Below are 22,733 nucleotides of genomic sequence, written 5' to 3' on the forward strand. Positions count from 1 at the left end.
AATTAATGATAGTGAAAAACTGAAACCAACTTAAATGCCCATTAATAATGTTAGTCTAAAAAATTATGGTACATTAATAAATAGAATATCATGAAGCCATTAAACATTGTTTTAGAATATTTAACAGTCTAGAAATATGTTTGCACTGTATGCAATAAAAATGGAGGTTATAGAAAAGAACATGCAGTGTGATTCTTCTTTTATAAAAATGAAAGTAATATGTACAAAAATGAGACAGTGATAAAAATGGGATTATATCTGATTTAAATTTCTTTTTTTTCTTGCCTATATTTATACTTTCTTTTTTACTATTGATTTCAGAGTGGAAGGGAGAGGGAAAGAGAGATGGAAACATCAATGATAAGAGAGAATCATTAAACGGCTGCCTCCTGCACGCCCTGTACTGGGGATCAAGCCCGAAACCTGGGCATGTGTCCTTGACTGGAATCAAACCTGGGACACTTCAGTTTGCAGGCCAATGCTCTAGCCACTGAACCAAACCGGCTAGGACTATTTATACTTTTTAAATAAATAAACATTTATAGTTTCTTTCTTTAAAAACACCTTATTTTTTGAGGATTTGTTGAGAGTTTACTAATAGTTTAAATTGATTCATGACATAGTATTTCCATATCCTAAATCATTGTTCTGAGGATTATTATCTCATACTGGTAATAGGTATCTGTGGAGGAAAATGCTCACAAAAGTTTGAAAACTTTGTCTTAAAATTTCACAGGTATGAATTTTAATCATACATGGAATACATGGAACTTCTAATATTTGATTTCCATTGATAATTTTTTTCCCCAATTTTAATTGATGCAGAATTCTTTTTGCATGAAGTAGTTATCAGCATTCTTTAAAATGGGTGCTTCTTATCATACTTTGATAGATGATGTCTTAGCATAAGTTTCCTTGAGACCATAGGCAGTCTCTACATTGGACGCTTATTGTCATGGCACTGATAAGCAAGAGCAGGAATATGAAATTTCATGGGCTGAAAAAAACGGTTGTTTTTTAGAAATCTATTCAAGAATGCACTACCCAATATATGGAGTTTGCTTTTTCTCATTTCAGAGATATCATTTTTTTAGGTGACAGAACTTTTGCACTGCTTCAGAAATGCCACCCTTGTGCCTTTACCCAATTTGAATCAATAAAACTATGTGACTGAACAGGGCACATAAAAGTAGTTTCTGAGAGATAGGCTAACCAATTTATTGAAAATAAAAATATAAAAACTGTGCTGGCTGGCATAAAACTTTAAAATTTAAGCTCTTTTTTTTAAATGGCTTCTCTCTTCATAGCATTTGTGAGATCAAAATGAAGACTTAATTATACATTTGATCTTGAAATGTATTTAAGATGCTTTATCTTGTAACTGTGGTGGTATATTCACTCTCTTCCTGCTTATTGAAGCATATTTATTCTTCAAGTATTGTACTTTTCATAACCTACTTATATTTTAAAGGAACACATTTTAAAAATGCTATATAAATTATTTAGTAATGAGTGATCCAATAGGATTTTATAACAAGTTTGCAGGAGAACCCAAAGAGCAACCCATAATGAAGGTTCAAATAAATTTGCTTATTAGATGTAAAATTGGTCACTATCCACAGAGCAATGATTACTTACATCCCACTAAACTTAATTAATTTGTACTTCCGTGGTCAAGTATTGTTAAGGTCACTGAAGTAGGAATGCACCTAGCACAAGGACTTTCAAGATCAGAGGACTTTTGAGAAGTCAGTGAGAGTGAGTGGGCAGAAGACTAGACGAGGGAAATTGTGGAATGTCACTCACCTAGAGAAGATTGGCCAGTGTGGGATGGAGGGTCAGCAATGAAGAAGGAGAGGTTCCCCATCCAGCATCCTCTTTGGCTGATTGGGGGAGGGGAGCTACGTAAGGGAGGGAGGCCTAACTGAGGCCTGCGATCATGTCACTAGAGTAGGATTCGGAGGTAAGCCTAGGGCAAGCTGCTGCTGCCTACTGTTCTCTGAGTAGCAAACTCAGGGTGACCAAAACTCAGGGCAGTGGCTCCCCTTCCTCATGCAACCCTCCCAGGTTTCTGCACCAAAAGTTAGGGTCATGGAAGGAGGAACGCAGAAGACCAAAAGTGGAAGGGATTTTAAATGTATTAGGTCCTCTGGATACCAGATGGGCTGAGCCCCCAAATGGTGCCAGCACCCAGGAACTGGGAGTCAGAGATTTTAAAGGACTCTAGGTGGGTTTTTTTCTGGGTGGAGAATTCTCTGGGCAGGTCCAGAATCTGGGAAGGTTCAAAGGGGAATGATAATGGTATTAGCAAGTGGGATGAGATCTAAGCAAAAAAAGAATGTTCCTTGTGAAGTGGTCTAAAGGTCAGTTTCCAGGGGAGGGGGTTATCGATTCAAATTTTTTTAAGATCATACCTAACTAAAATCATTTTCATTATTTTGATTTTCTAAAATTTACAAAATTATAAAATACAGTTGCCCTTCCTTATCCACAGTTTCACTTTCCTCAGTTTGTTACCCGGGGTCAATCAGTCAAAAAGGATTAAGTGGACAATTTCAGAGATAAACAATTCATAAGTTTTGAATTCTGTGCCATTCTAAGTAGTGCGATGAAATCTCAGGCTGTCTTGACTGGCCAGCTACATGACTCCTCGCTTTGTCCAACATGTCCACCCAGTACATGCTTCTGGCCCCTTAAGTAGCAGAGGGCTTTCAGATCTGCTGTCTGGGCACCACAGTGTTTATATTCAAGTAACCCTTATTTTACTTAAGAATGGCTTCAAGAGCAGTGATGGTCGCAATTCAGGTATGGCAAAGAGATGTAAAGTGCCTCTTTTCAATGAAAAGGTGAGTACACTACAATAGGGTATTTTGAGAGAGAGAGACCCCAATCACATAACTTTTATCATAGTACACTGTTATAATTGCTCTAGTTTATTGCTAGTTATTATTGTGAACCTCTTACTGTGCCTAATTTTTAAATTAAACTTTATCATAGGTGTGTGTGTATGTATAGAAAAAACAGAGTATGTATAGGGTTTGATACTGTCTGAGGTTTCAAGCAGCCATTGGGGGTCTTGGACCAAGGATGATGATATCCTCTGCTAGTAAGGGAGAAATACTGCAGGTCAAAGACTATGAAAAGTGTAAACCCCATAGAATCAGATACCCAGAAGGCTGTGCTGTAGACAGTACATAGGTTTTCATTGAATATACCTAGTAATTTTTGTGGTACCTTTTATTTTTCTTTTAAACATATTTTTATTGATTTCAGAGAGAAAGGGAGAGGGAGAGAGAGATAGAAACATCAATGATGAGAGAAAATCATTGATTGGCTGCCTCCTGCACGCCCCCTACTAGGAATCCAGCCTGCAACCCAGGCATGTGCCCTTGGGAATTGAACTGTGACCTCCTGGTTCATAGGTCAATGCTCAACCATTAAGCCATGCCAGCTGGGCACTGTGGTACCTTTTAAATTCTTTCACAAGTTTCCCCTTACCAAGAAAATCAAGATTTTCTTGATTTCAAAATAAAACTGGTCTCACTAGATTTGTTCAGATTATTTACATAGGTGCTGTAAGAGTATTAACTTACCACACAGGCCTTCTTAAACTTTTTTGCTAATCATTATCCATATAATATTTAACAATTACAAGCACCCAAGGTTAACTTTTGTCTGGAAATTTTCATCAGTAATCGCAGATTTGACTCTTATACGATCCCAAGATATTCTCTCTACAGTATTTCACCTGTAGTAGGTCTAACTTTGGGTGATTTTTTTCTCTAATGGTGCTCCAAATTTGCTAAGATTCTTGACCTAGCATGAAGAAACGTTCCTTACAATCTGTAAGGGTGGACCCTGCAACAAGGTATCAGGCCTTTGTTTCTCAAAAGCAGCTTGTCATCTCTGACTCAATGAGCATTGCTCTTGTCTTAAAGTCATGGTTTCACAATCACTTTATTCTATTACTAGTAACCCTGCACACAAATCCGTGTGCCAGTAGCTTGCTGCCACCCTCCTGTAACTCCCCCCACCCCCCATCCTCCCCTCCCCATCCCCCCCACCATAGCTTGCTGCCCTGCCCCCTCCTGTAGCTCTCCACCACATGCTTATAGCTCGCTGCCCCACCCTCCTGCTGATCTGTGATCCAGTCATTACCCAGTCGGTTGTTATGTAATGACCATTTGCATATTACATCTTTATTATATAGGATATTCTGGTAAGAAGTAAGCTTTTTCTGAGCAAACCTATGCCAATAAATATTGCCATAAAAACTAAGGAGAAGTAGGAAAAGTTTCTGAATTGGGTGATCAATGAGAATAAATATGATTTAAAATATTTTATTTCAATTTACAGAAGCAGAGTTTACTCAGTTGTTCTGGTTTCAGATACCTTAACAAAGAAAAAAGACTTTCTTATATATTTAGGAAAAAGAACATTAAAGTAATATTAACAATGTTCACTCTCCCCCCCTTCCAAAAAAAAAGAATTACATTAAAATTTTCCTCATTAGTTCAGTCAGTCCTATGTCATTAATTCTTATTCTTTTGAATGTTGCGTCAACATTTCCATGAAGCTATTTGTTTTTTAACTAAAAAGAGTTCTGGGAATCCTAAAAGTCCACTGGTAAAGTCTAAAAGTGATCTAAATAATGTCAGGTCAGAGTGTTCCCAACATTCTGTTCTTTAAAGTAACAATAGTTTGAAGTACCTGGTGCAGTCCTTTTCAAAAGCATTTGAGACTATCCTTTGTTGAAGGAGACTGATTTTTTGTTTGCTTGTTTGTTTTTAAAGAAGTCAGTGACTGTCTTATCTTATTTTAAAAAAATGAATGGGTGTTTTTTATAGAAGAAAGAAATCTTGAGATGTATCATATAATAATCTTCAAACATAGCATATATACCAAGAGTTTACCAAAAATATCAAGTAAACTGTGGAGTAGGACCTATACATCTGTATTTATATAAAACATAGATTCATCTGATGTGTATCACTCTTGAGAACCACTAGCCCAAAAGATGCTAGGTTCAAATTAAAGAAGTATGATGACGGCCTATGGACCTTTAAATAATAAGTTAAACTATGACTGCCAAAATCATATTGTTGTTGACTAACCTATATATATAAAAGCCTAAGAGATCATTACACCAGGTCGACCAGTCGCTATGATGATCACTGACCACCAGGGGGCAGACACTCAATGCAGGAGCTGCCCCCTGGTGGTCAGTGCACTCCCACAGCCAACTTTCCACAGCTGGCCAACCTCTCTCCCAAGGGACCCCACCTGTGCACAAATTCGTGCACTGAGCCTCTATTTAGATAAAGCACTATCTCTGACAAATATAGGAAAACTTGTAAAGGTTGTTTCTTAAAAGTTTTGATCAATGTTTTTCCTGAGGTTAAAACATTATTGAAAGCAAGGGCATTAACAAATACCCAAACACTTCCCATAAAGCATGATATTCCTAAAATATTTACATTAATAACATTTTCCAATATCAGTTTAACTTTAAGAAAACCTAGTATAAAAAATAACAATACTTTATCAATAAGCATATATATATATATTAAAAAAGAAGACCTAGTGTAGTGTCTCTTCTGATTTGCCTATAGTTCCCATACAACTCATCAAATAAACCTAATTAGATACTTCTAGCTTCTATTTTTAAGAGGTGAAAGAAGAAATCTTTGTAATTTCCCAGGGCACCTCCGATTAAAGCCTGATATGGTAGTTTTAGGTGTAAAAGGATCCAGAAATTTTTATCTTATGTTTTTATATGCAGAATTGGATTTTCAAAGGTAAAAAAAAAAAATCAGGAGAGGTATGGATGCTTGATTGAATAAAACATATAAACTTTAAATTATGAGTATGAATCAATGTTTTAGATGTTTCAGTATTCTACCTTACAATTTAATTACGTGTCCAAAATTAAATAGGTATCTGTTAACTCAATTTAATATCAATCTAAGGTTTTAAGTTACTGTAAACAATTTTGGAAACTACCTTTAAGTTAACATACTATAAAACTTAACTACTGTTGAAATCAAAAGTGTCAGAATAACAATTCATTTTAGTTTAAAACAAATTTACATTTTAATAACCTTAAACATTTTGTAGGAGTAAAGTTAGCTTTTTTGACCAGCTTTTAAAAAGTAAAATTTGATTAGGAAAAGCAAGCCCAAGTAGAATAAAATGTATCCTTGCATTATACTTAACACAGAGAATACTTGAAAACTGTGTCAGAGAAAAAAAGATAGTTATTTTTATTAAATCAAAATTATTAAACTAGTCTTGTTTGCCAGAGATTTACCTTAAGTTTACCAAGTTCATATACTTTAAGTAAACCTTAGTATATGAACTTGGATTCTTAAAATATTACCAGTTAGTTTCTGTAAGAAGACCTGAAAGTCTAGCACATTTAAGATAATGAAGTTAAATTTTCTTACTCTTTTAGCAATTTTAGTAATATTTAATTTGTATGTTCCCTTTTTTATCTCTCTAAACCAGAGCAGGCAGAGCCTTTAAATAATTTATAATCTAATTATTTATACTCTCCGGAAATAGAAAAATATTTCACACAAGAAGGTAAGTTCTTTCAGAATTGCAGACACATAAACAGGCAGAGACATTTTATAGCACAAAACTTACAGTTTTAACTTCAGGTAAAGAGACACAAGAAACACAAAATACAACTCAGATATTCACATACAAGGTGTTGTTATCCCTTCTGGTGGACATGAAATACTTATTTGAACTCAATATAAACAAACAAATAAGAGATGAGATATGAACCCAATTCTCTGTCAACTCTCACCCAACAGAGAATAAATCTCTATAATCTATTAATCCACTTTTAGAAATGATCAAACTATAAAACCAAATTCTCAATCATTGCTGCCCTCAATGGCTAATAATTTATCCTCTGTGAGCAAACTGAAAATGAAATAAAACACAAATTTAGCAGAGAAGAAGAGCTAGAGAATAGAAAAATTATACTGATGCTCGTGATTTACATCTGGGATTTAAGAAAAGATATGTCTGGGTTTAAGCTATTCATTCGGTGTGCAATTATCTAGCAGCACTTTTTTGCCTGTTTCTTTCACTTGAAACCATTGGGCATCTTGGTGGAGAGTTTTTAAGAGTATAAATTTAAGACTGTCAGGGAACTATAAAATGAACATGTGTCAAATATTTTATCTAACTCATTAACTGATGAAAGACCCAGTAAAATGTTAAAATTGATTCATACACTATTCTTTTTACTTCTTCATGTTAATTCGCCATACTTTTCTGCTGATCTATATAATTTACTACTTTTGCTTCCATGTTTTCAGTCTGATTTCTTACTTTTGTCACTTGACTATTTTTTAGCTTACTTCAACAATAATTAAAATGAATCTTTATTTTAAACAGGGATTTTCTATATTACATTGAGGAATAGCTCACAGTGATTTTATAAAAATTGGATTTTAAATTTCCAGGATGACATCAGTTACATAGAAGAGAAAATCACTTTGTCCATTTTTGTCATTTCACTGTTTTCTTCTGAGTCATTATTTTGCTTGTAACACATCATTGCTAAAACATTGTTTTGACTTAATATCTGGAAATATTTTGCATTGTAATTAAGTGGGACTATATAATGCCTTTTGCTTGCTATTCTCAATGAATTTCTACTGGGATGACATGAGGATGACTAGCATTCAGAAAATAACAGACAGGAAAAAAAAATAACAGAGAGGTATTGTAAAATCCAAGTTCTCAAGTATAAAAAGTGAGGTAAAAGTATTGCTTCCCTTCCTTTCCCTTCCCTTCCCTTCCCTTCCCTTCCCTTCCCTTCCCTTCCCTTCCCTTCCCTTCTTCCCTTCCCTTTTTGCCCCTTTCCTTTCTTTCCATGGGGAGTGGGCCTAAGCCAGCAGTTGGACATCCCCTGAGGGTCCCCAGACTGCGAGAGCCCCTTTAGTGGATGAATTTCATGCACCGGGCCTCTAATTTACAAATAAGGTCAAATTGACATGTATCACGAGTTAAGACTTGAACATATCTTTTTGGGGGGCATAATTCAATGCACTAAGACTATCTTCACTCTGGAGGTTTGATGATACTTTTCTCTTCATCTTAATTTAGCCAAACATTTATACTTGCTTTAAGACTTCACTCAGGTACCACCTTGTTTTAATCTTTTCTCATCTTTCGTCTAGAGATACTCTCATTTTGAGAACTCATGGAGTACTTTGTTCTCTGTCTACCTTATAAGTCAACAGCTCCTTCATATAATATTCATTCAGTTACATGTTAAGTATTTCATTTAAAATACAACTGTTACCTATTAAATATATTAAATAATTATTTCTTTTTTAAAAATGTATTTATTCTAGAATTACTTTTGACATACACTATTATATTAGTTTCAGGTGTATAACATAGTGATTAGACATTTATATAACTTACAAAGTGAATGTGATCATTTCTTATATGTCTTTGTGGCCTATAATGTCTAACACCTAAATAAATATAATAGGAATTTAAGAACATTTGGTTGAATGGATTAAAGTTTTTTCACTTGATAGTGAAACTTTTAATTTTTTCTTTAGGTATTTCTGGATTTTGTTGTATAGCACATAACATAAATTTCATTTAAATTCTCTTTTAATTTCAATAAATTTTCTATTGAAATTTAAGAATAAGATCAATTTCTACAAATGCCTGGAGAAAGAGGGGAAAATCTTCAAATTATTTAATGTGGATAGTGAATATTAGGACCTTTTGTTATGATCTTCAAATTCTCAATATCTGAAAAGGTAAATCACTGAAGATTGTTGTGAAAAACCAACTTTGCCAATATTTTTTTTGGTAGAATGCTATTCAATTCAATTCTATTTGATTGATATGTTTTTTTTTAAAAGATTTATTGTTGAAAGTATTACATATGCCCCATTTTTTCCCCATTGACCCCTTCTAGCCTGCTCCCACACCCTGCCCCAGGCCTTCACCACACTATTGTTTGTGTCACATATATGCACACAAGTTCTTTGGTTGATCTCTTCCACCCACCCACTCATCCCTGCCTTGATTTTACATGATTAAACAAACATTCATTGAAATACCATTATGAAAAAAAGAATAAAGATATAATTAAAATGTGGCACATAGAGGAAAAAGGACATAATGTTATGTACAAGAAGACTGGGAATTTGGGAAATAAGTAGGTCTGAAGAAAACTAGATTTTAATTGGAGTTTGGGATAGAAGATAGACCAGTATTTACAGCATACACATTAAGTTTCAGAAATTAGTGTATTCTTTTAATAAAATATCACACTTAACTCCTACAATAAACCTAAAGAGAAGTGCCATCATGCATATTATGAAAGTTAAAATTTAGATAGCATAATGATTATATATATATATATATATATATATATATATGCCTAAGCAACCAGCTGACCAGCCAATCGGCTGACTGGCCAGTACCTATAATGTGCACTGATCACTAGGAGGCAGAACTGCAGCTGCCAAGTCACTGCAGGAGTTGCCAAACTGCAGTGACTTGGCAGCTGCAGTTCTTGGGTGATACACCCGGAACCAGAGAAGAGGGAGCTTGATTTTTGGGGTGCATCACCCAAGACCCACCCTCTTGCAATCTGGGACCCCTCGGGGGATGTCCAAGAACTGGTTTTGGCCCCATCCCCACAGTCGAGGCTGAGGGACCCCAATGGTGCACGAATCAGTGCACTGAACTTCTAGTTATAATATAATATTGTCATTATTACTATAAAAGCTAATATTTTATGCACTTATCATGTATGAGTAATATTGTAAACACAATAGAAAATATGTGATGTATTCATCCTAACACTTATATATTTAAAAAAAAAACTATTGTCATACGTGAGCAATTGAGCCAAGATTAATATTAAGGTAACTATTTTAAGGCCACATAGTGACTGTGAGGCTGAAATCTAACCTGAGTTTGTGTGACAAAGTCCAGTGTCTTGCTTCTCCCTCCTTCTGTTTCCAGTTACTTGAAACAGCAATAACAACAACAAACCTGAAGCCATGCATATAAAAAACTACAAGTATGATGTGAACTGAAAGTGCTATAAATTGCTATCAGATTCAGAGGAGGGCTGGACTGATTAAGGAAACATATGTTTGAGTTGACCTTTTCACTGAAACTCGGTGAGTCAGATTTAGCAATAACACATATTATTCATAAGTTCATTCATGATGGTCCCTAGAAATTTTGCACTTCTTTTGTATGGATCCTCAATCTGGAAAGTGAACTCCAAATCGGAGATAAAAACCATGACAGAAATAAAGTAACATACACTTCAAAGTATGCCAAAAAAAGGTGTTGAGGAAAAATGATTTTCCTTGAAAGGGAAGGTAAAGACTAGTATTTGTGATGGAAGAGGCTGGGAAGGAGAAATACACTTAGATATACTTCCCATTTTCTAATTTTTATGAGCAAGGAATAGAAAACAAAGGTATACAGTAATGTTATGAGACAAAAGAAAGGCTTCCCTCATCTAAGGCTGAGATGTGCTCCAGGTAAAAGTGTCTTGAGTTGCCTAAAAAGCGTGAGTCATTTCTAGGGTAAGACCTGGGCTCACAATGAAAGTCATTGTGGAGAAATTCGTAAGTAAGATGAGAGATGTTCATTGTGGGACTGGTCCTAGGAGGCAGAGCATACCACAAATTTTAGGTTTAGTCATCTTACACATACCTCCAATTACCATTGGTTAATGTTTTTAGCTAATTAACTTTTTTGAACCACTGAATAGAATCCTTGTCAGTGAAAGGTCATGGTATCCAGGAATATCTACCATCTATTGAATGCTTATTAAGTGCCAAAAGCTTTAAATATATTACACTAGTATCTATTTCTATACTAGAGACCTGGTGCACAACATTCCTGCACTCAGGGGACATAGGGGTCCCTCAGCCCGGCCTGCACCCTCTCTTAGTGGTGCTGTGGAGGCGAGAGAGCCTCCCACCACCGCTGCTGCGCTCGCCAGCCATGAGTCTGGTTTCTGGCTGAGCGGCGCTTCTCCCGTGGGAGCACACTGACCACCAGGGGGCAGCTCCTGCATTAAGCATCTGCCCCCTGGTGGTCAGTGCACATCATAGCGACTGGTCATTCTGACGTTTGGTTGATTTGCATATTAGCCTTTTATTATATAGGACTAGAGGCCCGTTGCACGAAGATTCGTGCAGTAGGCCTTCTTTCCCCTGGCTTCCAGCACCAGTTTTCCTCTGGCACCCGGGACCCAGACCTTCACTCTGGCCACCACCTTCCATCTTCGCTCTGGACACAGTCTTCGCTGCGGCTGGAGCCTTCAGTCTTTGCTCCTCGCTCCGGCCAGAGTCTTCAGTCTCTGGCCAGAGCTGCTCCTGTAGCTCCCTCCGCCCCCCATCCTCCCCCTCATAGCTTGATCGCTGCTTTGCCTGCAGACCTCGCCGATGGGCTCCTGGGTCCCGGGGGGCCACCTTGCCTGAGGCCTGGCTTTCCAGCGGCTCCTGGGGTTGCACACGGGGGCCTGGATGGCAGCTCCCGGTGTCCCACCCTGCCTGCAGTATGCAAATTAGCCGCCATATTTGTTGGCAGTTAATTTGCATATCACGCTGATCAGCCAATGGTGATGGTAGTGAAGGTACGGTTAATTACCATGTTTGTCTATTATTAGATAGGATAGGTGGGAATACATATATGTATATAATTTTACCAATAAAGAAACTCAGGTTAAAACAAATTAACTTGTTTAGTTTCCAGAAATAAAAAGGGGCAGGATCAAGAGTGGAACAAAGATCTGTCTCTTCCACAGCTCATTCTCTTTCATCTGTATTAAGCTGAATCCAAGGAAATACTTTTTTCCCTAAGTGTTGAAAGAGGCTCAGGCTAACCAAAATGTCATTTTTTTTTCTTCATCTTGCCTACTGTAAAATAGAGTGCAAGCCCCAGGCATCTCAGACATGAAAGTTACATAAACCATACACCATATTTAATCATGATAAATATGGGTAATATGTCTCTTGGATATTCTCTCATTTATTTAGTGTTTATTAGTCATTCTTCAACCTGGCAATTAGAATCTGGGAAGCTGAAAACCTCAGTGTTATTTGTTTTGCCAAGTCATTTTTAGCATACACCTGTGGTACACAGTTTAAGATCTAGTTCAGAAATGAAAACCCCATTCACATACCAACGTGAAATTTTACACTGGCCAACCCTGAAATAAATACAAAGTGTTGAATTATAGAAAGGGTCCAAAATTCAGAAAAGGTAATCCACAGTGATGTTGAAAGCTCGGTTCTTAAATGTTTCACAGGTTTCTTTCATTTTAATGACTGCTACTGAAAAAGGAAGCATTGGCAGAAAGAGTTCATTTTACCCCATTTCAGAGACTTATCTGTGTATTCAATAATAGCTTTAAAGAGAAAATATTGGCTTGTTTTAAGGGTAAAGGCTTATAATTCATATATATGAACACATCTGTCATCTAATTATTTCATAACAATTTACTATAAACCTACATTTGTTATGATTCCTAAAATTATTTTGTTTGATTTCAACTTGATTATTGTAATATCTTTTACAATTTTATTTTATATAAAATATGTTTTAAAACCCTGTGGGATAAAGTTGACTAAAAGCCTGCAAATATTTTATTGGTTGATTGATTGATTACTAAATGTCAATACATTGCTGCCCAGATTTATTTTTATTTGGATATTAATACTGTCTAATCTGTAATAATAATAGTAGTTAATATCCATTATTAGCACACTATCTCAAGAATCCTGCAACAAGTAGTTTTTTACTCATAAAAACCAATCCTTCAAAAGGAAGTTGAAATCATTTTGGCTATATAAAAATGTCTGAATTAGAAACAAAAGAACAAGTTTAGTGTACATGTGTTCTTATAAGCCTATGTAAAATGTTTACCTAGTTAACATGCTTGAGAAAAATGTCAATGTTATATTTAAGAATAAAACAAAAACAATTAGTATATAAGTGGATTCAGTACCTCTTAGGTAAATGAATATCTATGTTTTCTTGGATCAAGTAGAATATAATTTCATGGAGCTGCTTATTTATTTTTAAGCATTTTCTGAATTCTTTTATGACTGGGCATTAATCTTTGGACCAGTTTCTCATATTTCTGAGGGAAATGAAATAAGATATATTTCATAATAGGACCCTTGTGACAGGCTTTATGAATTTGAAAAACAGTTATTAGGAGTATCTTTCAAGGTAGCCAATGAATCTTTAATTAATTAATTGATTTTTTTATCTGAAGACCCCAGAAAAGCTTAGCTTTAGACTTATAAGACTTCCTAAACCTTACCAATATATGAATTCTTGTGCCTCCTGTATTCCAGTAACTTTAGGATTGGATACTCTCTTGGTTAATTGATATTTTATTTTTCAGATTTGAAGAACAAAAAAGTAAACTTTTCCCAAGTGTATAGTTGGACATAAATCATTTAACTAACAACCACTGTTGATCCTCTTGCCATGAGAAATTATTTCTTAGGGGGCATTTGGTAAAATTACATTATACAAAGCATGAACAGATTATTGAACCTTAGAGGGAAGGCAGGGGAGGGTGGGTGAGAAGAGATCAACCAATGAACTTGTATGCATATACGCATAACCTATGGACATAGACAATGGGGTGATGAGGGGGGGGCACGGAGGGAGGGCTGGAAGAGGTTAATGGGGGGAAAAAGGAGGATATATGTAATACTTTCAACAATAGAGATTTTTTTAAATGACAGAGTCAAGTTGAGAGATGACTATTTGGATACTTTTAACCATTTTAGAGAGCTCTGACATGAATTTTCTCATAGATAATAGAAGACCATCTATAACGCTTTATTTTGGTTACTGTATGTTTTTAAGTTAAAAACTTCTACATTATTATATTTTTTCATAGTTCAATTCTCTGGTAAAATTCTTCACTTTATCTTTTTCATTAATTTCCTAGAACATACTGATAATGGTTACTTTAAATATTGTTATTAACTAACCAACATCTGTATCACTGTTGGATCTTTTTAAATTGTCTATTATTTCTCTGTTTTTTTTTTTTTTTTAACCAAGTAGTCCTGACTTTTAGGGTGACTAGTTATGTTTGATTGATTGCTGGATATTGTGCAGATTCCAAGTGATATTATCTTTCTCTGAAAAAGGGCGTACCCTTTCCATTAGTTGAAGAAAGTGGTTCCTTAATTCATCAGTGATTTTACTAAGTAGAGGCAGGTTGTTACCCTGATAAGGCTCCGTCTGCCTCTGGTTCACCGTTAAGGCTTACCACTTAATTAGTACCCTATCCCCCACAGAAACTAGCTACACATTTAAAGAGCTGTAAAGTCTCCACCAAACACTTTTTTGGTTTCTCTGTGCAATGGCCCTTCATCAGCATAAATAACCAGATTCTCAGCCTTCTGTCATTGCTCAAAATTTTTGCAAAACAAATTACCACAAATTTAGCAGCTTAAAACAGCACCCCCTTAATGAGGTTATATTTCTGTAGTCAGATGTGTGGACACAGCATGACAGTTCTCTGCTGTTTCCCCAGGCTGCCATCAAGGAGTCCGCTGGGCTGTGTGCTCCTCTGGAGGGCTGAAAGGAAGGATCAGCTTTCATGCTCATTCAGGCTGTTAGAAGAATCTAGTTGCTTGCAGTTGAAGGTCAGAGGTCTCTAACAATTTTGCCCCAGGTACTAGTATTTGCCCAGGGGTTACTCTTAGCTCTTTGAGTCTGCCTGCTGGCCCCTCCATTTTTAAACACAGCAAAGAAGCCCGGCAGATATTCTCAGTGGTTGAGCATTGACCCATGAGGTCAGTTTGATTCCCAGTCAGGGCACATGCCTGGGTTGCAGGCTGGATCCCAAGTAGGGGGTGTGCAGGAGGCAGCCGATTGATGATTCCCTCTCATCACTGATGTTTCTATCTCTCTCTCCCACTCCCTTTCTCTCTGAAATCAACAAAAACATAAAAAATAAGTGAAAAACACACAGCATAAGAGAATCTTCCTCATCATCTCTCACATCTGGATTCTCTAACCAGGAACAGCTCATCCTTTTTATTTTTTATTTTTATTTTCTACACTAAATAACATAGAAAGATGCAAATTGACCATACCTTCATGACGCTCACCAGCCAATCAGGAGTGGGCATGCAAATTAAGCCAACAAAGATGGCGGGTTAATTTGCATACACAGGCGCCAAGTAGCTGGGGGCGGTGCAGGATGCAGGTGTTCCACACTGCCCCAGCAGCTCAGGGCCTCTGGGCAGCATGGGAAGGTGGAAAGGTGCAAAGGCGGTGCCAGCAGCCAGGGGAAGGAAGGCCCATTCTTGCATGAATCTTCGTGCATCGGGCCTCTAGTTTTTTAATATATTTTTATTGATTTCAGAGAGAAAAGCAGAGGGAGGGAGCGATAGAAACATCAATGATGAGAGAGAATTATTGATTGGCTGCTTCCTGCACTCCCCCAACTAGGGATTGAGCCCTCAACCCACACATGTGCCCTTGACCAGAATCGAACCCAGGACCTTTCAGTCCATAGGCCGACACTCTATCCACTGAGCCAAACCAGCCAGGGCAGCTCATTCTTTTTAAGGTTCACATGGTTAGATGGGGTCCATCAAGAATATCCTCCTCTTCTTAAAGTTGGCTATACCATATAAATAACCTAATCACAGGAGTGATATCTGTCATATTCAGGGTCCTTCCTACATTTAGGACGGGCATGTGCTCCAGCGTGAAAATGGCTGTTGAAGTAAACTTACCCTTTCCAGCTTCTCTCTCTGGAGTTTTAGCCACTCTGACTCTCATTGCCTAAATGAGCTGTCTGAGTTTTCCATGTTGTCCAGGTTTTTTGATTGTTCTACAGAGAGCACTGATCTGTGGCAAGCTGCTCTATTCCACTTCAAAGCACACATTCCTATCAAGTTTTTAAAATCCTTGAGCTACAAATTTGTAATTGTAATGATATCAGTGACCAGTGATTTAATTCTATATGTGCATGACCTCACAGTTCACTAAACAAAAACTGATTTTGCAAACACATCTCATGATTGCTTGGCTTGGTAACTGGCTCTGTATAACTCATATCAGGATGCTGGTTTTGTCAGATATGATTGTGTTGGGCTTTAGTGCATTTATTTTTATATAGTTGTGTAATGTTTTAAAAATGAATGTTTATCATCACAAATACATATGTATAAAATGATGTTGGGATTTTGAGACTTTGGGATTTAAAATAAATTTCAGTTTCAACAAATTAAATTGAAGCCTCAATAATAAAAATATCTCTAATTGTATTTAGAAAGCAGACAAATATTTAAAAAAGACGAGTACTAACTGGGACAAATGAATTCTCTCAACAAACTCAGAATTCCTTAATATACTTTTAGGAAATGTGCAAAATCCTACAGTTTTAATACAGTTAGAATATATTAATTTTTTCTTGCATTTCCCCAGGTTGTGTGGGTGGAAGCTTCTATACCTCTACTGCAGCCTGTAACATTTATTAGCCAGAAATTTAGGGTCTTTTGACCTTATTTTAAAGTTCTAAAGTAGTTAGTCCTAAGCAAGTTGCCACAATATTTCATCTCATATACATCAATTAATTTGAGAGGGAATTGAAAAAAAATAATAATTAAAAAAAAATTAAATTTCTTTTCTAGCTATGTAGGTCCTTATAGCTCAGTTGAATTCAGTGCATTATATATGAACATCTGACTTTTGTACTGTGTTTAACTATCCATAGGAATATATGCCAAATGCCTTATGTGCATGAAGGCAATTAAAAAATATATATATCATTCAATCCTATTTGCACTGGAGCACACCATAGAAAGAATACTTAAGCAGAATAAAAAAATTATGAAGATATTTTATAAATCTTAAAGTGAGGCATTTAGGTGACAATGACATAAGCAGATATAAAATTTCCCATTATTTATAGCAAGCCTCATTTAAATTCATTGCAAATCATGGTATTAAAATAGTATTTATTAAATGCTACCTGCAAATACTAGTCTAGAAAGTATTTTAGACATTGCCTTCTTAAGACAAATGATATCTTTTTAGCTTCGGATCCTAAGAAAGATTTCATTTGGAATTTCCATTTACAAAATTTCTTAATCTTAGCGCATGGATAACCATCATAATGCTAAAATATTCTATTTATCCCATCTCTTCCCCTCCCCCCATCCACAAAATATTTGCAGAATTAAGGAGAGATTTTGCTTTTAGTAAGACTGCAATAAGAAGAGGGACAGATCCAAAGACAGAGAAACAGCGATCAAACTATCAATCTCCTGAGGGAAAGTAGGGGAGGGTTGGGGTAAGGGTAAGAGGTCAACCAAAGGACTTGTATGAGTGCATATAAGCCAAACCAATGGACATGGACAACAGGGGGATGAAAGCATGAGTGGGGGGGGGGGTGTTGGGGGTTAATTGGGGGAGATGAGGACACACTTGTAATACCTTAATCAATAAAGAAATTAAAGAAAAAAACATTAAAGGGGGGAAAAAAGAACTATCCTCATGTACACAGATTTTATTTTAAATTTATTTGAGAAGAAAGTATAGACATTCTATTTGGTAAATGTAAAAACATACTTGTAAATGTGTTTTGAAAGCATGGGCATGAAATCATGCAGATAAACTATAGTTAAGAGAAATCTTAGCTTTTATTTGCCTTATATATATATACTAGAGGCCTGGTGCACAAAAATTTGTGCACTTGGGACGGGGGGGGGGGTCCCCCAGCCTGGCCTGTGCCTTCTCCCAGTCTGGGACCCCTCGGGAGATAGCCCTGTCATGCACAGAGCAGGGCGGATCAGGAGGTTGTGATGCCACCCTCAGTCACGCTCAGGGTAGGGCTGATTGGCGGTGCCCCAACCCCTGTCACACTCAAGGTAGGGTCGATGGGGAGGTTGCAGCGCCACCCCTTGTCACGCACAGAGCAGGGCCGATCAGGGGATTGGGGCGCTGCCCCCTGTCATGCACAGAGCCGCAGGGCAATCAGGGGGTTTGGGCACTGCCCCCTGTCACGCTGATCCCGGTGCCGGGAGGCATATTACCCTTTTACTATATAGAATAGAGGCCTGGTGCACGGGTGGGGGCTGGCTGGTTTACCCTGAAGGGTGTCCTGGATCAGGGTGGGGGTCCCCACTGGAGTGCCTGGCCAGTCTGGGTGAGGGGCTGAGGGCCGTTTTCAGGCTGGCGGGTGACTGAAGCTCCCAACTGCTCCTTTTTTTTTTTTTCTTTTTTTTCTATTCTGGGCCAGCTTTAGCTCTGAGGCCTCAGCTGCTGAAAGCCGGTTTCTGGGGTTTTGTTTAGCTTCTATATTTGCAACATAGTTGCTTAGAGTTGCAGCTGAGATGCCGGCAAGTCAGGTGGGGAACGTTGGAGTTTGCCATCACTGGAGCAAGCAAGCCTCCCTGTTCACTTCAGTGCATGGCTGCCGGCCGCCATCTTGGCTGACAGTTAATTTGCATAAGGATATGCTGATTAGCCAATGGGAAGGGTAGCGGTTGTACGCTAATTACCATGTTTCTCTTTTATTAGTGTAGATGTATATGCATAATGCCAAAAACAAGGAATATATTGATGAGCAATACAAATGTCTCATAGTCACAATAATATGTAATAATAATACACATATCTCATATGATCACACTAATATTTGCACTGCAGTAATTATCTTCAGCTTATCCTTTGTGTTATTCTTAACTTCAGGAGATTGTTCATTATTGAAAAGATCAGAGAGGTAAACAGCTTCTTATATTTGCTGTCTTTGGAGCAGTGTAATATTACAGTGGACTGAGAGCCGGAGCTACAGACCATGGAATCAGTTTTTCATTTGTGCTCCTTCATAAAAATAGGAAAGTAAGGCCCACTTGAAGGGCTGTGAACATTCAAATATATTTAAGTAAAGCAGCTTGGCCGAAGCTCTGCACATGTATTCTCAAAAGATAATCCAAACAGATTATTACTTAATTGAAAGTTTTGGTAAATGGACATTTTAGGAAAATAATTTTGGTTCAAATTTAAAATGACCACTGTTCATTCATTGGACAATTAGATATATATCCTTATAACATAAGTATTCAGAAATTTTTATAAATTGTTTTAGGTATCTCACTGCAATAATTCCAGGAACCAGAATGAGTTTCTGAATATATAACAATGCTTATAAATAGTCCCATTGTACTTAGCATAACCAGAATTTTAATTGACCTGTTTTTATTAACTTATTTAATACATTGCTTTGAGACTGAAAATTGATGTTTCTGAACTCCCAGTCCCTCTAAGGATAAAGCTATACATTTTTTGTGGCCAACTTTCTCCTTTATTTCTGGAAGACTGAGAAATTGAGGTCATGGTTACAAAGACTATGTATACTTTTATATTTTTATTAGAGACCCAGTGCATGAATCCGTGCACCAGTGGGGTCCCTTGGCCTGATCTACGGGATCGGGCTGAAACAGGCTCTCCGACATCCCCCGAAAGGTCCCGGATTGTGAGAGAGTGCAGGCCAGGCCAAGGGACTCCACTGTGCATGATTGGGGCTGGAGGGGATGCAGGAGGTTGGCTAGGCGGGGAAGGGCCGTGGGAGGGCTCCAGGGCATGTTCGTTTGGCCTATCTTGCTCAGTCCTGATCAGCTGGACCCCAGCAGCAAGCTAACCTACTGGTCAGAGCATCTACCCACTGGTGGTCAGTGCATGTCATAGCGACTGGTTGACAGTCAACTGTCTGCCTCCTGGTTGTCAGTGCATGTCATAGTGAGTGGTTGAGCGGCCTTAGCATATTGTTAGCATATTGTTAGCATATTACGCTTTGATTGGTTGAATGGACAACTGGACATTTAGCATATTAGGCGTTTATTATATAGGATTGTATCACTCACTTAAATCTGACTGTATCAAAATGACAGGACAGGGAAGGAGGGATAGAAGCTCCTACTAAAGTTAAGTTTGAGTATGTTTATAATTCTAAGGTTGATTTTTACCTTTTTCTATTCTCCATGCAATTAAGTTCAGTAAATATTTCTTGAGGACTTACTATGTGATAGGTAGTATGCTAGATTGGGAAGAAAAGAGAATTGATACACTATTATTGCCCTCTTTATTTAACAGTCAGATAGAAACAATTGAAAAGATGTAATTAGTTATTCTGGCTTCTAGAACTACTATAAGGTGCTTATCTATATACATAAAAGCCTAAGCGACCGAACGACTGAACAACTGGTTGCTGCGATGTACACTGACCATCAACGCACAGGATTTGACTCCCTCCTGTCTGGATCAGTCCTGCAGGGATCAGGCTGAAACTGGGTATCTGATATTCCCCGAGGGGTCCTGGATTGCGAGAGGGTGCAGGCCAGGCCGGGGGACCCCCACTGGTGCATGAATCAGTGCACTGGCCTCTAGTAAAAAATAATGTTAGGAACACAGAAAAGGGAGTGATTACTTCTACTTTGATAATTGAGAAAAGTCCAGTGTAACAGAGGAGGTAATTGATCTTAAGCAAAATTTGCCTCTTGGATTTCTTCATTAAATAATATATGCATTTCCTTTCTAATTTCAACATTTCTCATATTTCAGTCCTACATCTAGTTTAAGCTCTGACAGGAAGATCTGAGAGTGAGACTCTCTGAATGTCAGCATGGATACCTCTGTAAACTACCTTGGAAAATGCAATGCCCACCCGGATGGTGTAGCTCAGTGCTTGAGCATCCACCTATAAACCAGGAGGTCACTGTTCGATTGCTGGTCAGGGCACATGCCCAGGTTTCTGTCTGGATCTCCAGTAGGGGACGTGCAGGAAGTAGTCGATCAATGATTCTCTCTTGTCATTGATATTTTTATTTCTCTCTCCCTCTCTCTTCCTCTCTGAAATCAATAAAAATATTTTTAGAAAAGAAAATGCAATGCCTGTTTTCCTCTCTTGTTTTCTTCCCTTTTTTCCTCTTCTTCTTTCCCTCCCTTCCTTCCTATTAAAGGAATATATTTAGCAATTATTCAAGGGTTATAATTTGTTCAGTTATAATGTATTAATTTGACATTTATTCTTCACCTCTGATGTCTCTGACACTGTTTTAGGCACAGGAGATATAACTGTGGAAGAAACAATAACAGACAGAAACCTTAACCTGATGAAATTGCATTCTAGTGGAGAACATTAAAATGTAAAATGGAACAAAGAAAAGCAGAAAAAGTACATTTCATGTGTGAGGAAGGAGATTAAATTTTAGACAACAAGACTTTGGTATGCTCACTGAAAACAAGAAACTTGAGTGAAAGCTTGAATGAAGTGAGAGAGTAAGTAGAGGGACACCTGGGGAAAGGTCATTTAATGCAAAGGAGACATCAGTGCAAAGGCTGTGAGGTAGGGATACGCTTATTGCATTTGAAATATATCAGTACGTGTGAGTGTCTTCCTGCAGTGATTCAAGACAGAAAGGTCAGAGAGGTCTTTAGGGTCCTAGATTGTTGGGAAGACGTAAGGTATTCACTGTGATCGGGTTGGAAAGCTAAAACTAAAGAATAACTAGACTGGATTTTTTATAAAAAATCAGTCTACCTGTTGCCCTGGGTGCCAGAGAAGGATCAGAGAGACCATTTAGGATGTGGGGATGTGAGAAAATCAGATTTTAACTTTTTTTTTGGCTGAGCAACCAGAACAATGAAGGATTTTGAGAAAAAAGTGGTTATGCGCCCTACCTGGTTTTGCTCAGTGGATAGAGCATCGGACTGCAGACTAAAGGGTCCTGGGTTCGATTCCAGACAAGGGCATGTACCTCCTCGTGGCGTGTGCAGGAGGACACCAATTAATGTGTTTCTCTCACATTGATGTTTCTCTTGGTCTCTCCTTCTCTCTTCCACTTTCTAAAAATCAATAGAAAAATATCCTAGGGTAAGGATAAAAAATACACACAACATGGTTATGCTAAGAGAGAGGGAGGGAAGTCTATCAGCAAAATTGTTTTGAAGCCCCAGCTGGTTTGGCTCAGTGGATAGAGCGTTGCCTGTGGACTGAAGGGTCCCGGGTTTGATTCTGCTCAAGGGCATAATCCCGGGTTGCAGGCTCAATCCCCAGTGGGGGGCGTGCAGTGCAGGAGGCAGGTGATCAATGATTCTCTCTCATCATTGATGTTTCTATTTCTCTCTCTCCCTCTCCCTTCCTCTCTGAAATCAATAAAATATATCTTAAAAAATTGTTTTGAATATCATGAGTTTGAAAACAAGTAAATATAATAAATAGACAATTCTATGTACAAGTTTGAAGTTCAAGGCCGTGGGGTGGTGGAAACTGTATATTGAAATAATATAGTCTTTACTATACTGTTACCTACCTTAGTCTGATTAGAAAGATTTTCATTGCAAGTGGTAGGTGCGGCTGTTCAGATAAGGATAGGTTTAGAAATACAGTCAATGCAGGAGCATTACCTTGGAGTGGTACCCTGATGCTAGTTCTTAGCAGGATGTAACCAGGTCCAAAAAGAGGATGGCTGACAAAAAAGAATGAGATGACAGGATCATCTTTTTAAAGATTTAGCCCTGCCTTTATCCTGAAATCAGCCTTTTCTTCTTGAGTGGAATTACCCATTCCCTTCCCATTGCCTTTTGTACATAACTTTTTTTTTTTTTTTTTTAGGAGACCACGTTTCACATTGATTTGTAGTTGTGTGTTTGCAGCTCTCACT

The sequence above is a fragment of the Myotis yumanensis genome, unplaced genomic scaffold (assembly GCF_028538775.1).
Source record: "Myotis yumanensis isolate MYYU_CA2020_CCGP unplaced genomic scaffold, mMyoYum1.0.hap1 SCAF_1, whole genome shotgun sequence".
NCBI lineage: Eukaryota > Metazoa > Chordata > Mammalia > Chiroptera > Vespertilionidae > Myotis > Myotis yumanensis.